We start from the raw sequence: 16,333 nt of genomic DNA, 5'->3' as shown, positions 1-16,333 counted from the left end.
TTGTTTGTAAAATTTTTCTGTTTGTATGCCCGTGCAATTTGTTTACATGAGTTCTTTTGTGCTATTTTAGCAGACATGTAAGTCAACATGCAGATTAATAAATTGCTTGCTCCGTGTTCTTTAATAGGCAATTTAATATAGCGCACTACGACCAACGACTACTGTTGAATTGCGCGAAAGGAGTAGGTACAATTTTTCTGCGCATAATTAGTTGTTAGCACTCGTACTGGAATTGCAGACGGTGTGTCGTGAGAAAAATTTACGTAAACCATACTACAAATGTAAATGTGCTATTATTTTATTTGACTCTTGCAAAACTTGAAGATGCATATTGAAAAATGTCAAACAATAATGTGTGCAGTCTCCATAGATGTCATAGTGTAAGCAATACTTGCTATTCAGCCGTCTTTTTCGTTTGTAAATTGTTGTCGAAAGTAACTCTAAGATCTGCTGATTAATTGATTTTGATCTCTTCTTATTGAAAGCTACTGAAATCTTGCTTGTTTAAATTTGCATACAACAAACCCTACCCTACTACAATTCAGAATTCGAAACAAAAGAGTATTCAATTTTTTCCACAACTACTAGATGTTGAAAACTACAGTATTGTGAACAATACTAGAAATGATGATGAATAAATGAAACTAAATTACAAGATATTATGTCCTGGTGAAATATAATGCTCTGCACTTGTTATATGAATTTCTTTATATCCAATATAGTGGAACTTTTCGCTGGAATGACCAAAAGCTATTTTGTTTCTTCGTGAAGTTAAAGTTATTTAACCATAAAACTTCAAATTCGGCTTTAGAGAACAAGGGCAAAAGTGGTCAGAACTTGCATTTTTTTGAATGGTTATTATGGTTTTAAAGAAAACCCAAGAAATAAATAGAATATAAGACAACACTTAAATAAACTTGTTGTAGATTACAAGGCAAACATCAGAAAATAGGAGACCTCAACTGGGCTTATTCATTTTGATGGATTTCCGCCAAAAGAATGTGAAAAGAAGATCATAAGTGAAAACGAAAGAAAAAAGCATTGGATATTAGGCAACAAGGCATGACAACAACATGGAAAAATCTCAAGCCGGCTGTGCTGATGCAAATGATTATGGCAGCAATGATGAAAGTGAAGACGAAAAATGCAAAAGAAAATAAGAAAGGAAAGTCAGACGCAAAAGTGCAGAGGCTTTCATGTATTTAGAAGCCAAATTGCGCAAAAAGCAAGAGTAAGGCCGGAGGACATGCTTTTCAAAAAACAGCATGCTGGGATTAAGCGTGAGAGAATGTCATTAGAAAGAGCGAAGTTGGATCAAATGCAAAAGCAGATGTGGTTAGAACAAGAACAACGTCTCAATCAACTACATATTCAGGCTGACTACCACCAACAACAACTAAAACTGAAAGAAAAAGCTCATTGGACAGCAAATGCAAAGTCAAAATTAGATAATGGCTACTTTAGGTAAATTATTTAGCAAAGAATGACTCTTGAAATGTATATTTTTGCTTCATTTGGGTTTCTTATTTGTCTTAAAGATCAATATATTTACACTTCTGAGAAGTGAGTAATAGTTTTAAGTGTTTTTATTTGAAAAGAAATATTTCTTTAACATGATGAAGTAACTTGGACATCTTAAAATAAAATTAACCTACATAAAAAGCGTTCTGACCATTGGTACATTCTGAAAATGAAAATATTTTGTTGTAATGTTCCCTTATATGCAAGTAAGAACATTTCTGAAAAATGCACTAACAATAAATTGCTTCACAACTGCACTCATTCCAATCTTTAAATCCTTTTTGTAATCAATGAATTGAAAAAATTTGCAATATCCAAAACAGCCACTCGACTGATACCGGTATCTATCTCATTTTCTTGTTAAATGCCTTCATTTCCCCAGTTCAAACTGCTACATCACGTTTTATAAACGGCCCATTAGTTTCAGTCGTAGGGGGTAGGCAGGATCACCATTTATACAAAGATATATACGAGATATTGGAAGAAAAGCGCCATCAATAAACACCAAACAAATTGTTAGATGGCTTCCTTTGTTACTGATAGCTCTAGTTGACAAAAAACTGATCCCAAGATGTCAGGCGAAGTCCATGGGTATTGTAAGCTCAATCAAGAGCAGTTTTTAAAATTGAAAAAAGTTCTGGAATAGGACAAGCAAATTAAATTAACGTAATGGCAAGGATATGCACGTCTCATCAACAGTAAGCAAAGGCCTTCTAATTCACTGCAAACAGTTCCTTGGTCGCATATGAACTAGTTCGGAATTCTCAGGACTTTTGCAAGACTAACGATGTCGCATTTTGCAACTCGAAACTCAGCAAAGCATTCTGTTGCATCGATCTTTTCGAGGCATAATGGCTAAAAATCTCAATAAGGGTGCGAAGGATTTGTAGACCTATAAATGTCGTAAAGTACGACAAACTCCTCTTCACTGAGAATGCCATCAGCAAAAAAGAAAACCAAAAAATCTCTCACCTCTTGAAATGCCATTTTGAACTTTAAATCAAACGTAGTCGTACTGCGTAGTGAATATCTAAAACTGCAAACAAAAATTTAAAATTCAATATATTTCACCGTACTCGTCCAGTTCTCATTTGCGACATTCAACCGTAGTCGTTGTTCGTAGTCGACTCTCTTAAATTGCTTAATGCTGCATTCCATCACAACAAGTGCAACTTGTTTTTTAATACAGCTCTTTTTCCGACCTAAGTGCTGTGTGTTTTTTCAACATGATAGCACGTGTGCTATTTTTCAACAATATAAACAATCATATTTCGTGCTCTTTTTACTCGTGAAATTTATTTAAAAGGCGCTTTTGTGCTATTTTTAACACACATGCAAGTCAGCACGCGTGCTTTTTTCGTTTTAACAGACTTATTTTTTGCAGTGAAGGACTAAAATTTGTCCACAAACATACACAACATTTCAAAGCCACGGCCTCATCCTGTTTTTGTTCGATACACCTTGGAAATTAGTATTATAGCATGAGTCAGAAGTCGGAAAATCTATAATTCTAAAATAAATTTTGTAAAAGAATTTATACCAATAACTAAAGGAATTTTTGCATTACCAAAGAACATCTTAACTCAGATAAAATGAACATAAGTCTGTTGACAATATTTATGGTCAAATGGTTTCATATTACACGAACGAGCAACAATAACAAAAACAAGTACATACCATTCCTGTTGTTTCTAAATATTAACATATTCAATATTAGAGAATTCACAATTTTTTTCTGCCAAATATTTAACAAATATTGCGCGAGTGAAAATTAGCATTTAAGAAAAGCTTAATGCAATTCGTGTTTTGTAGGCATTTTATTTTTAACTTCAGCAAGTCTATGCAAGCTGTAGGTACTCTATAGCAATGAAGTAGAAGATGTACTGTGTTTGCCAATACAAACAGAATGTAAGGAGCATGCCTTTGATCAGATAGCTAGATGAGATGACTTCTACAGATTACATGAAATTGATGACCAAAGATGTTAATGAATGTTCTTCATTTAAATTAAAGATGTTAATATTAGTGGCGTAGGCAGTCCGCAAATTTGGTCCTGCTATGTTAAGTTTTTTGTGTTCACTTACTGTAAAAACAATAGATTTCTAAAAAAAATGAATAGTTATGTTCTAAAACTTACACAGCAGATGCAAAACGTTCGGGCTGGCTACGCAACCGATTAACATTGCCTCAAAAGCTTTTGAACATGCTTAGGATCACATTTTTACTTCATGGAAAATATTTTTCTTACACAGGCAGCCCTTATAAAAATTTCTAGGAAACAATCTGGTTTGAGTAGTAGATCAACGCACCTTGACATCTCTACATAAGATATTTGGTTAAGAAAAAAAATAATATGTGACATGGGACATTTGAAGAACGTGAAATAGCTCATGTTTATAACTATCCCAGTCAAATTGTCAAAATAAAAAGCTTTAATTATGTATTAGAAATACTCATAATCACTCATTATGACCAGTAGCGTGCCCCACCTGCAAATTTACTCCTAGTCCTTCCTGATATGCAAATTCTTATTGATTACCATTATTTATTTTATGTTTTTGGGTGTAGATCGTCCTAGTTAGTATAATCCTAAACTTAACAATGGTCATCTTTGGAGTCAAATGAGGAGTAAACGTCAAGTTGGCGTTATTTGTTATCTTGTTCTTAGGCCATCGTATATCTTGTAAAGGATATGTGGGGTGTGTAGTTCTCCATGGTGTGTTAACATCGTGGACTAATCTAATGTAATGTGTTCGGTAGCTCGTTTGTTTATATCGTAAATAAATCATTAGTAATGTGGCGGTAAATGTCATGATATGTTCAGGAGGATTTGCTTCAAGTTGGTGTACCAACTTTCTAACATAAGCCGTTGTCTATAGTCAGTGCTGTAAGTAATGGATTTTTCGAGTCCCAGTTACTGATGTTTTTTGTCAGTCGGTGATGTTCAACAATGTGATTGGTTTTATCATTCTTCTTTCTCGCTCGTTTGTGTTCAGTAAATCTTATTTTAAATTCCTGTTAGTCACCCCAAAATTGGAAGCGTGACAGTCGGAGCAGTTTATTTTTAAATTGCACCTTGTCGTACGTTGGATTGTTCTTTGTCCTTTATGTTTGTTGATTCGTGTCCTTACTTTGTGATTGGTTTATAAATAACACGTTGTCCAGACGAAAGATACGCGAGATTGTATTATATGTCGCTTTAATATAAAGTATCCTTGCTGTTGTCGTTTAGTATTTAGTTCATTATGTTTGTAAGTGTTGCGTTTGATGAGGTCTGTGTTATAGTTCCTTCTTTTCAATAACATGTTTGAGATAGTTGTATTCGTTGTGTAGTGCGTCCGGTGACGCACGGACTCAAAAGGAAGAGTGAATTGGCTTTTAGATGAAAGAGAAAACCTTTTTTTATTTCACTCCATTTCATTCCATTAAATAAAACATTGACTTATATCGACTGCTCTCACTTCTATTAATATACATTTTGCTTCAAATAAATTACTACATCACATGCTTCAACCAGCATAAACGTTTACTATTTTACTCGAAGTTTATTTCATATGAAGTATTGTACTGAAAAATTTATACATTGTTTTGCTTTAAGATGTAGATTGTTTTTTCTTTTATTGTTGTTTTTTCTTTAAATCTTGAGACAAAAAGATGGTTTTGTTCTTGAAGTTTTCTACATTTCTCTGCATCATTTCGATAGCCTTTAATAAAACGCCATCTTTGTCTGTATTGCAAAGTTTTACACAATAGTGTAAAAATTTTGTTAACATTTTCCATCTCCAATAAAAATATACAACTTTAAAATAATATAAAGTTTTCCTTCCAATTCTTTTACCAATTTTTTTAATACCCATTAATTTGTGATTTTAATATGACTGTTAAAAATAATAAAATTTTGTACTTATATATAATTATACATTTTCCTTCAAGTTTTTTTAACAATTAATTCATACAAATCAATTCATTTTTCATCACGTCATTACGTCAAAAATTCATTTCATTTCTTCATTGCTTTCATCTCTTCTAGCTTTTTATTGCTATTCTCGACCGTACGTAATAATGGTTTTTCTCTTTCCACAAATTTTTATTCTGTACTTTAGCAATTTGATGTCTTTCTTCCTATTCCTTTACCATTCTTTATGTGATCACTTTTTCCAATCCGTAATTTGTGATTTTAATTTGGTTAGTCTAATTTTCCATCATTATTTTAGCTAACGTTTTTTTTCAAATATCTATCACAAAAGTATTGTGCAGTATCACGAGGCAAATAAAAAAAAACTATTCATATACTGTAAAAACTCCCTCTCTTATATCCATATTTAAAATATTTATTTCTTCTCTAATAATTTCTTCACTGTATTTACACATTATTTTTTTGTCTACAAATCCAAGTATTCTATTAATATCAAGGATATCCTATAGATTCCATACCTATTTTAAAATAATCATAATTTTAACAATTTTTGCGATAAATTCTATAAAAATGCAGTCCTGCACAAACAGTGTCTACAAGTTTAAAATTCTCATCCATTCTTTAACTATTCATGTCTCCGTTTGTCGATTCATCTTTATACGTGGAATCAGAATAACCACAAGGTGAATAAATTTGATTTTCATCATTTTTCTTGAGCGTGTTCAAATATAATTGAGGATAATTTGCAACAATATCAGAATGTTTTGAGTCCTCACCATGCAATTTTTTAAATCATCATATACATGATGAGAAACTAACAAATCCTTTAACATATCAATATATACATGTAATAATAAAATTAAAGTAGCATTATCTTCTACACCAGTTTTTTTAATTTAAATTTTCTCTTATTTTCTTGTTCCCTGCAAGCCTTATTTACTATTTCAAACTTTCATAAAGTTAGATGCTTTCGATATCTTTATATCCAATATACAAACCAAAAGTTGCTGGAATACCGGCAAGCATTTACAATATTGATAAAGCTGAATAATAAATTTCAGAACAAATGATTATAACAGCAACCAGCCAAGATAATAAATACTTCGTTATTCACATTTTCCTTTAAAACATATTTTGTTCATTTCCTTCGTATTTTCTTTAAATCGAAAATCACTTCATCTTTTTTCCTTATTATGCCACGGGGTGTATCTTAAATCATTGTACAGTTGTTCATTCTTTAAAATATATCCCATAATCTGTAATTTATTTATAAATATAAGATGTAAATTTCCCATTACAGATAATCATATCTTTTAAAAACTCTGTTAATTTTTTTCTGGTAATTTTTCCTAATCAGAACGACATGCTTGTGCTTGCTCTTTTTAAACTATGTTCTATTTTAGGAGTAAGAAAAGCAGCAAAAGAAACACTCTTATGAATGTAATGGATGAAACATATGAATTTTTAACTGTGTTTAGAAAACTAAATGTAGAAAATACATATACATATACCTTACCAAATAAATATAATATACAAGTAATTATCTTTTAATTAATTTTTTATTAATCATATAAATCATATTGAAAAAAGATAAAAAAATTCAAGAAAGAATTTAAAAAATGGAACAGTGAAAAACACTTTATACTATTACAAAATTATAAAAAACCGTAACTTTACATTTTTTCTTCAGAAATATTACAGGATATACAAAAAAGAACTTAAAATAATGAAAAAAGGAAAAAACACATTATTGTATGCTCTTTTATGACTGATTTGATTTATTTTAGTTATTGACAGAAATGAATGAAAACAAAAGTACCATTGCATATTACAAATATCGAAAACTATTTTAAAAATACTGTTTTTACTGTAAAAATTGTCAAAGTCATCAGATGAAAACGCTTTTTATTGGACAATTATCAATGTGTCCATCACTGTGTGTTTTTCGTCATGCACTTATATGCTGTAGAGAGAAGAAGAAATAAAAAAATTCTTGAAGAAGAAATCAATTTATTAAAGTAAAAAAAGGAAATTCCAAAGGATGAATAAAAGAGAAATAAATGAAATGGTAATAAGAAATTGAAAAAGAAAATATATTAAAATACACAAGAAATTACATGAAAAAATTAATACCTTACAAAAACCATAACCAAATAGCAGTACTTTTAATATACTAGAAGAGCCAAAACCATTTGGTATTCCTTCGATTAAAAAATTTTCAAATATAACATGGAAGGTGAAAGAATTGTCATTTTAATTTTCTACATCTTGGGTTTTTTTGTTTACATAAATCAATGATGGTTAACAATGATCCCACTAATAATGGTATATGTGATTAATTTCGTCTGGATTTAACGGTAAGGACATTTAAGTAGTCTTATTTATTAACATGGTTACACTTCATATTTAACCATATATACTTTTTCTTACAGGGTATATGGAATGGAATATGATATTGATGATGATGATGATGATGTTTACAAAGAAACGTCCCTATTATTATAAAATTGGACTTTGAACATTGCATAAAACCATTTAAAATTTGAGTTTAGAATCTTGTCAACGAAATGTTGTGCATTGTATAGTAAATATACCTTTTTTGAAATATATTTGTTTTATATATATCTTATTTATTATTTCACTTAATTTGCCTATATTTATATGTATATCAACACAGGCTCGCTCTCTGTTTTTATTTTTATAGCCGCTGACTGCCTCATAAACGCTCTCCCGGGTTCTCTTATTATAAATTTTATCATGGTTTTTTTTAGTTACAAAACAATTTATAATATAAATAGTTGAGCCTGCCAAAGTCAGCAAAGCTTACCTTTATAGGTTTGAGCACTATGGAGATTCTACAATACAATCCATACAATGTGTAACTAACTGTACGTCACTATGGTGATAGACGGAGGGCATATTGTATATACACCTTGTATATAAATATACATATATATAGGAGGTCAGGCACATTTTTATACACTTGGTATATATATATATATATATATATATATATTATTATGGATAATATTCCTGGATAAAAGAGCGCTCAATATTCTATATATTAGAAGAGCGTAAAAATAAAATGAACTAAAATAAAATGGACAATTGTTTGCTGTCGCTACTCAGAGTTTCACGCCGTAGGGCGATCTTCAGGCAACTGACAGATAATATTTTATTTGCTGACTATATACATCGACTAAAAGGTGTTAAGTTACATGACGGCATGCACTAAACATATCGGAACGACGTGACAACGTGACAACGACTGACAACAACGAAACAAAAACTTACATAGGTGTTACTGCATGCGCTTTTAAGACACGATATCGAAACCACATTAAATCAATTACGAACATTAAATACCGCAACGAGACAGAACTTTCTAAATACACGTGGACACTGAAAGAAAACAAACGTAACTACAACATTAAATGGGACTTCATCAAACAACTTCCACCTCCGAACAAAAACCAAAGAACCTGCCGTCTTTGCCTTGAAGAAAGGCTACTTATCCTGAAAGGACGTAAAAAGAACATTTTAAATAAACGTTCCGATATGTTTAGTGCATGCCGTCATGTAACTTAACACCTTTTAGTCGATGTATATAGTTAGCAAATAAAATATTATCTGTCAGTTGCCTGAAGATCGCCCTACGGCGTGAAACTCTGAGTAGCGACAGCAAACAATTGTCCATTTTATTTTAGTTCATTTTATTTTATATATATATATATATATATATATATATATATATATATATATATATATATATATATATATATATATAAAGATAAAGGTTTCTACGTATATTAAATAACTTTTTATTGAGCTTTCGACTCGTAGTTTCGAGCTTTCATCAGAATGATGATATTTATGTACACGTGCTTTTAGCTGGTAGACGCTTAGAGCGTCTAATTGGAATAGCGGGTGGATTAAAATGAATGGATGGGGTGAAATGCATTGCCAGGGGTTTTGGGGAATTGTGAATATGATCGGTGTTAATATTATTAGAGTGCAGTGTTGTAGTTTAGGTTTTGTTTGTAGTTTTTTTGTCCTTTTTCTTTAGTTGTGACTATATGATGGGTATAAAGATATGTCTGTTTATTGTGTCGTTGTCTTCACTGTACTTCTTTAAATTCGCGTGCGTATTTAGTCTGTACGCGTTCGAGTAATTTAGTTTCTGCCCAGTCGAATGTGTGGTTGTTTCCGTGGGTATGTTCTGCCGGTAGTGAGTTCCGATCTCGTCGTTTTATAGCGTTTTTGTGTTCTGTGAGTCTTGTTTCAATTTTCTTAGATGTTTTTCCTATGTATTGCTTTGAATAGTCTTTACATGGTATCATGTAGATCGCGTCAATTGTATCATGAATTGTTCTTTTGTCTTTATGTTTGGTGAAACATGATTTGAGTTTTTGTGTAGGTTTGTGGGCGACGTTAATATTAAATGGTCAAAGAATTCTGGCAGTCATTTCTGATGTTGCGTTTATGTATGGTAATGTAGCGATTTTTAGTGTTTCGTCCGGTTTTTTGTTGCTTTTGTCGGTTTGTGTTTTGTTTTGTATTTTGTATAAAGTTTTGTTTATGGAATTTCTAGGTTAGTTGTTTTTAATAAATGTGGAGTATAAGTAGTTGCGTTCTGTTTTTTTTTGGCTTCTTTCGTATTACTATGAGTGTTTATCCTGTTGAAAAGTGTTCGAATGCTGCTTATTTTGTGTTGTGTGGGATGATTTCTGTTGAAATCGAGTATTTGGTCTGTGTGGGTGGTTTTGCGGTATACTTGTGTGTTTAGTGTACCGTCATCTGTTCTTGTTAGTAGGATGTCGAGGAAGGTAAGTTGTTTGTCGTGCTCTTCGTCTTTAGTAAAGGTAATGTTCTTTGTGGTATTGTTTATGGTGTGTAGGATTTGTTCATTTTGTTTTTCTTGACTATGGCAAAGATGTCGTCGACAGGTCTTTTGCATAGTCTGACGTTTGTGTTGTTTGTGACTGATTGTGTTTCGAGGTGTTGCATGACAGCTTCTGCGAGGAAGGTGAATAGTGGTGATCCCATTGGTGTGCCTGAAATTTTTCTGTAGTATGTGTTTTGGAAGGTGAATTCAGTGGAGAGGCGAAGGTTGAGTAAGTCTAGGATGTCATTTTTGTCTAGTTGTGTTGTAGCTTGCCAAGTTTTTTCGTTTGTGAGTAGTTCGCTTGTAATTTGCTTGGCGATGTCTAGTGGTTAGGTTGTGAAGAGTGATGTCACGTCGTAGGGTATTATGATTTCGTCTGGTCGTAGTTTAATGTTTTCAATACTGGCGAGGAAAATGGTGGCATTTCTGATGGTGTGAGGTTAATTTTTGAGTAATGGATACAGAATTTTATAAAGATATTTTAAAAGTTCATACGTAGGTGATCCTGGAAGCGATACGATAGGTCGAAGTGGGTTGTTTTCTTTGTGGATTTTTGGTAGTCCGTATAATTTGGCGGTGGATGCGTCAATGGGTTGGATTCTTCTGTAGTCGTTTTCGTTTACTTTCTTTTTGTCTTTCAGTTGTTTCAGTTTCTGGTTGGTGCTGTTGGTGGTCGTTTTGCTGGGGTCTGTTTGGGGAAGCTCGTAGGTGGTGGTGTCTTTTAGGAGGGTTTTTGCTTTGTCCATGTATTCTGATCTGTCCATGATAACTGTTTTCCGTCCTTTGTCAGCTCGTAATATGATTATTTCGTCATCGTTTTGAAAGGTTTTTAATTGCTCGTAGTTCTTCGTAGTTTAGGGTGACAGGTGGTTTGTGGCAGAGGTTATTTGTGATTTTGTGACGAATGTCTTCTTTCGTTTGGTCTGTTAAGTTGGTGTACTTTAAAGCGGATTCCAGGTCGGCAACGTGGTCAAGTAGTCACGTGAACAAACTGTAAGTCCATTGGACTTACAGAAAACTAATTTAAGACTAGAAATAGAAATCACACTTACTCTTTCCGCCACTAAAAACTACGAAACTCAACTGATTTCAGTGAGCACATTTGGACCCTTAAAGACTGCAGTATTGACCACAACATCTCACGAAACATCATCACACACAGCAAACCATACAACAGCACCAGTAAAAGATGAAACCTTTGCTTCAAAGAAAAATTCTTCATCCTCTACAACCATCCAAATCATCCCTTAATAAACGCAATGAGCTTGTTTCTTCTTGTGGCTATAGATCCAAAACACACAAATGTAATTTGTAACCATACACCTTAATTAATACTCTAACTTCCGTCGTCTTTTATATTTAAGCATTTAAGTATTTTATTTATTAAATCCCCTGAAGAGTGAGCAATCACGAAGCAGGCTTGACGGGATGAATATGTAGTTTTATGATTTTTCTCTACACCACTAAACACACACAATATACATATATGCAAAGCTCACCTTTATAGGTACACTTTGTCCTTGAAAGGAAACAGTCTGGAGAGGCGTTTGGTGTATCAAAATTATAATCATATTTCACAGTGTGGGAAAGTGGCATGACAAAGGCGATTGATTTGAGGGAGTGTTTGAGATGAGTGTAAACCAGTAAATGGAAGGCCGAAATACAGTATTTTCTTGGGTACAGTATAAACAGGTGGTTTGGGTTGGAGGACTTCGTCAAAAAAACATCTTCACACTGTGCACAAATATGTGACAAGAAAATGAATTGGAAATAAATAATCTGCGTACTTTTTTGATTTCAGCATTAAAGTTTTTACAAGCGGAGCAAAGATTAAAGAAGCGGTGAGCTAAACATAATATTAACTGTGTTTATATTTTTTGTAGGATGAAGCTGTGGAACTTAGTAAAAAACCAGTGAATGTAGGTTTCCTGTATATGGACGTGAGAACTTTCCATTAGCGCGATGAATAGTGATGTCAATATATGGAATCGATTTCACTCGTGAACTTAATATTGGGGTGTTTGAGGCTTAAATAGGTAAGAAAGTGTTGCACATGGTCATAAGTACAAAAAAGGAAAAACAGTTATAAACTTATCTTCTATAAAGTAAGGGTTTAAAGTGAGAGAGACAATTTTTCAGCCATGTTTTTTCATTGATTGGCAGGAATATGTTAGGGAACAAGGATCTTAAGGGGCTGCTCGTGGAAACGCCATCAAATTGGTGGTATAGATGACAGTTTAATGAAAAATGGCAATTCTTAACTGCTAGGTTTAAGAGATTACTAAAGTTGGCGCGACTGTGACTTTGAAAAGAATTATGGTGGGCAAACAAACGGTTGGTAAATATTTTAATGGTTTCATCAACGGGAATGTTAGTATAGAGTGAAGACATATCAAAATTGTCCATTACAACATTATAAGTTTTGACGTTCAAGGATAAAAGATCCTCGATAAAAGAAAAGAAATCATTGATGATGAAAGAATTGGATGAGATTGAGGTGAGAGTAGAGATAAGAAATTTTGCTATCTTATACGTGTAATGATTTATTCATGATAGGATAGGCCTTAGTGGTATGTTGGTTTTATGCATTTTGGGTAGTCCATAGAGATTACCTAATTAAGAATCTGTTGGGTAGAGCTCGTCGTATCTTCTTTGTTTAATTTATTTAGATGCTTTAGAGTTTTTCAGGAGAGTCCTTACTTGGTTTTGAAACTGTATGGTCAATTTGACGGTGCTTGACTTAAGAGCACGAATTTTGAGTTGTCGCCATTTTTTCTTGTAGTCGTCTTTGTTTAAGATGACAACACCGTTTCCTTCACGGGGCTTTATTTTAACGATGTTGTCGTCGCTTTCTAAATCATTCAATGTGTTGATCTCTTCAATTTAAAAATTTTGATGAATTAGATCAGCAAAGAAGTTAACTAATATATATAAACGTACGTCCTGTGTCCCAAGTGCAGGAGTCACCATTTTAATATGGTGATAGCCGGTAGGGCACATAGTATATACACTTTATACTATAGATGATCTTCATAACCAGACACAACAAGACTATTTTAAAAAGACTTAACCCAGACACAACCCAGAACAAGAACAACCCACCAAAGAAATGTAACTGCAGACAGAAACATCTATGCCCGACAAATGGAAATTGCCTGAAACCCAACGTGATTTACAAAGCCGACGTGACAACGACTGACAACAACGAAACAAAAACTTACATAGGTGTTACTGCACGCGCTTTTAAGACACGATATCGAAACCACATTAAATCAATTACGAACATTAAATACCGCAACGAGACAGAACTTTCTAAATACACGTGGACACTGAAAGAAAACAAACGTAACTACAACATTAAATGGGACTTCATCAAACAACTTCCACCTCCGAACAAAAACCAAAGAACCTGCCGTCTTTGCCTTGAAGAAAGGCTACTTATCCTGAAAGGACGTAAAAAGAACATTTTAAATAAACTTTCCGATATGTTTAGTGCATGCCGTCATGTAACTTAACACCTTTTAGTCGATGTATATAGTCAGCAAATATAATATTATCTGTCAGTTGCCTGAAGATCGCCCTACGGCGTGAAACTCTGAGTAGCGACAGCAAACAATTGTCCATTTTATTTTATTTTAGTTCATTTTATCTTACGCTCTTCTAATATATAGAATATTGAGCGCTCTTTTATCCAGGAATATTATCCATAATAATATATATATATATATATATATATATACAAAGGACGTACAGTTACACATTGTATGGATCGCAAATCAAATGTTGTCTATTCTTTTAAGTGTCGGTGCTGCTTCGCATTCTACGTTGGTCAAACTCCCTGCCACCTACACCCTCCAACTTCAGAGCATTTGGGCATCACCCCTTTGACTGGTAAGCCTTCTAATCATCCCAGTCATTCTTCCATACTATCACACCTTAAATCAACAGGATACACCGCCACCTTCCATGATTTTAAAACTTTTATATCTCGCTCAGACTCATATGAGCTTCTTATTCACGAAAGCCTTTTAATCAGCGAAATAAACCATCTCTTAAAGTCCAAGGAAACTCCATTGTCCTTCAGTTGCTTTAATCTGACTTTGTCCATCGCTATCTCTGTATAATTTATGACTGTGTGTTTTTTTGTTTCTTTCGTGTTTCTACTCATGCCACGTCATACCAGGTTATCCCGTATTTACTTTCACGTTTTCATCACACCATGTAATTTAACATTATGTAAATAGCTATTATATACATATCCCTCTACACTTGTATTTTAATACTCTCTGTTGATGTCTTGAGAGTCAAGACGAGACGTTACGCTTCTATGTAAGTATTTCTTTTTATAGGCTATTTTTGTATTAAATGGCTCGTTTAAAAGCACTTTGCTGGGCTTTGATGATTATCTTGAAAATACGCTTCCCGCTGGGTATATCCCTGGTCACAATTCTGAAGATATTTTATTGTACGAATTTAGGTATATGAATTACTCCTTCCTTACTAGTAGACAAAGGAGGTCTTTCGGCCTTTTTAAAATATGCCAAGCAACTATTCATTTAATGAGTTTACATCTTTATTTACATTTAAATTGTCTTTGTTCATAAATATCCAACACAGGAATGTTAGATGGTCACAACACCTTTGCTTTAAATAATATTTTTCACTTATTTCAAGGAGCTTTAAAACTTTAAGCCAGCTCATAGGCATGCGGCTACTCGTACATAGTCGTTCGTTCCGACGGGAAAATGCAGCCACCGCAGCTCTACCGAGGACCCGACGCGGCAAAGCATTTGCTGGAAGCGCTCAAAGAGGAAGAGCAGTTTGTCTAACCCCGAGCCTATGCACATGAAAGGAAAGGATTGGGGAAACACAAGAAAGCCACAACCTGCCAAGTATGCAGAAAGCCCCTCGAAGGCGATTCCGTCCGAGACCACTGCCACATTACTTGCAAGTATCGATATGCGCCCCACAATGACTGAAACTTCAAGCTGCTGTTGAGTCCGAAGATGAAAACCATACTGGTTGTCTTCCACAACCTGTGGGGCTACTACAGCCACCTCATCGTGTAGGCTATCGCCGAGACTAAAGGGAAGGTTATTTACATCCCCAGCACCGCGAGAAATTTACTTCGTATAGCATCGGCCAGCTTTGATTTATCGACAGTGGTCAGTTTATGCTCTCAAGTCTGGATAGACTGGTGAAAGTCAGCAGTCCGCGAAACATGTGCATCACCGTGGACTTCGATTCAAGCCCCAAGAGGCGTACCCTCCTGCACCGGAATGGGGTCTACCTCTACGAGTATGTAGACGGCTGGTCTAAATTTTATGAGAATTCCCTCCAGCTGAAGGAGGCCTTCTAAAGCCAACTCTTCGATGAAGGCATTACAGATGACGATTATGCCCGCGGAAAAATGGTCTGGGACGCCTTCGGCTGTACAACCCTCAGAGACTAAAACGACCTCTACCTTCGGACCGATATCCTCTGCCTCGCCGACGTCTTCGAGATTTTCCAAAACTCTGCCTCGGCGATACAAGCTAGACGCGTCCCACTACTACACCATCTCGGGTTAGGGATGCTGTTCTTAAGCACACAGGGGTGGTGCTTGAGCTTCTCCCTGACAAAGATATGCGTCTCTTTATTGAGAAGGGCCGGCGGGGCGGCATAATTATGGCCAGCAGGTGCTTTGCCAAGGCCAACAACACTAAGGTGTAAGGACTACGATGAAGGAAGGCCAACAAGATGGATCCAGTACTACGATGCCAACAACCTGCACGGCTGGGCCATGTCGCAGTCGCTACTAAAAGGCACGTTCGAGTGTGTCCACCCAGTCCATGCAAAGCTACCCTGGACAAGCTGTTGACGCAGAGAAGGACTACATTATCGAAGTTGATCTGGAATACCCAGAAGAGCTGCATGATGAGCAAAATGCCTATCCGTTAGCGCTGAAACGTCTGAAGGTCGACAACGCGTGGATGTCGGATTACCAGCAAAATCTCCTCAAACAAAAGTAT

The sequence above is a fragment of the Xenia sp. Carnegie-2017 genome, unplaced genomic scaffold, assembly GCF_021976095.1.
Source record: "Xenia sp. Carnegie-2017 unplaced genomic scaffold, XeniaSp_v1 HiC_scaffold_6, whole genome shotgun sequence".
NCBI lineage: Eukaryota > Metazoa > Cnidaria > Anthozoa > Malacalcyonacea > Xeniidae > Xenia > Xenia sp. Carnegie-2017.
Note: the sequence above shows the minus strand (reverse complement) of the source record.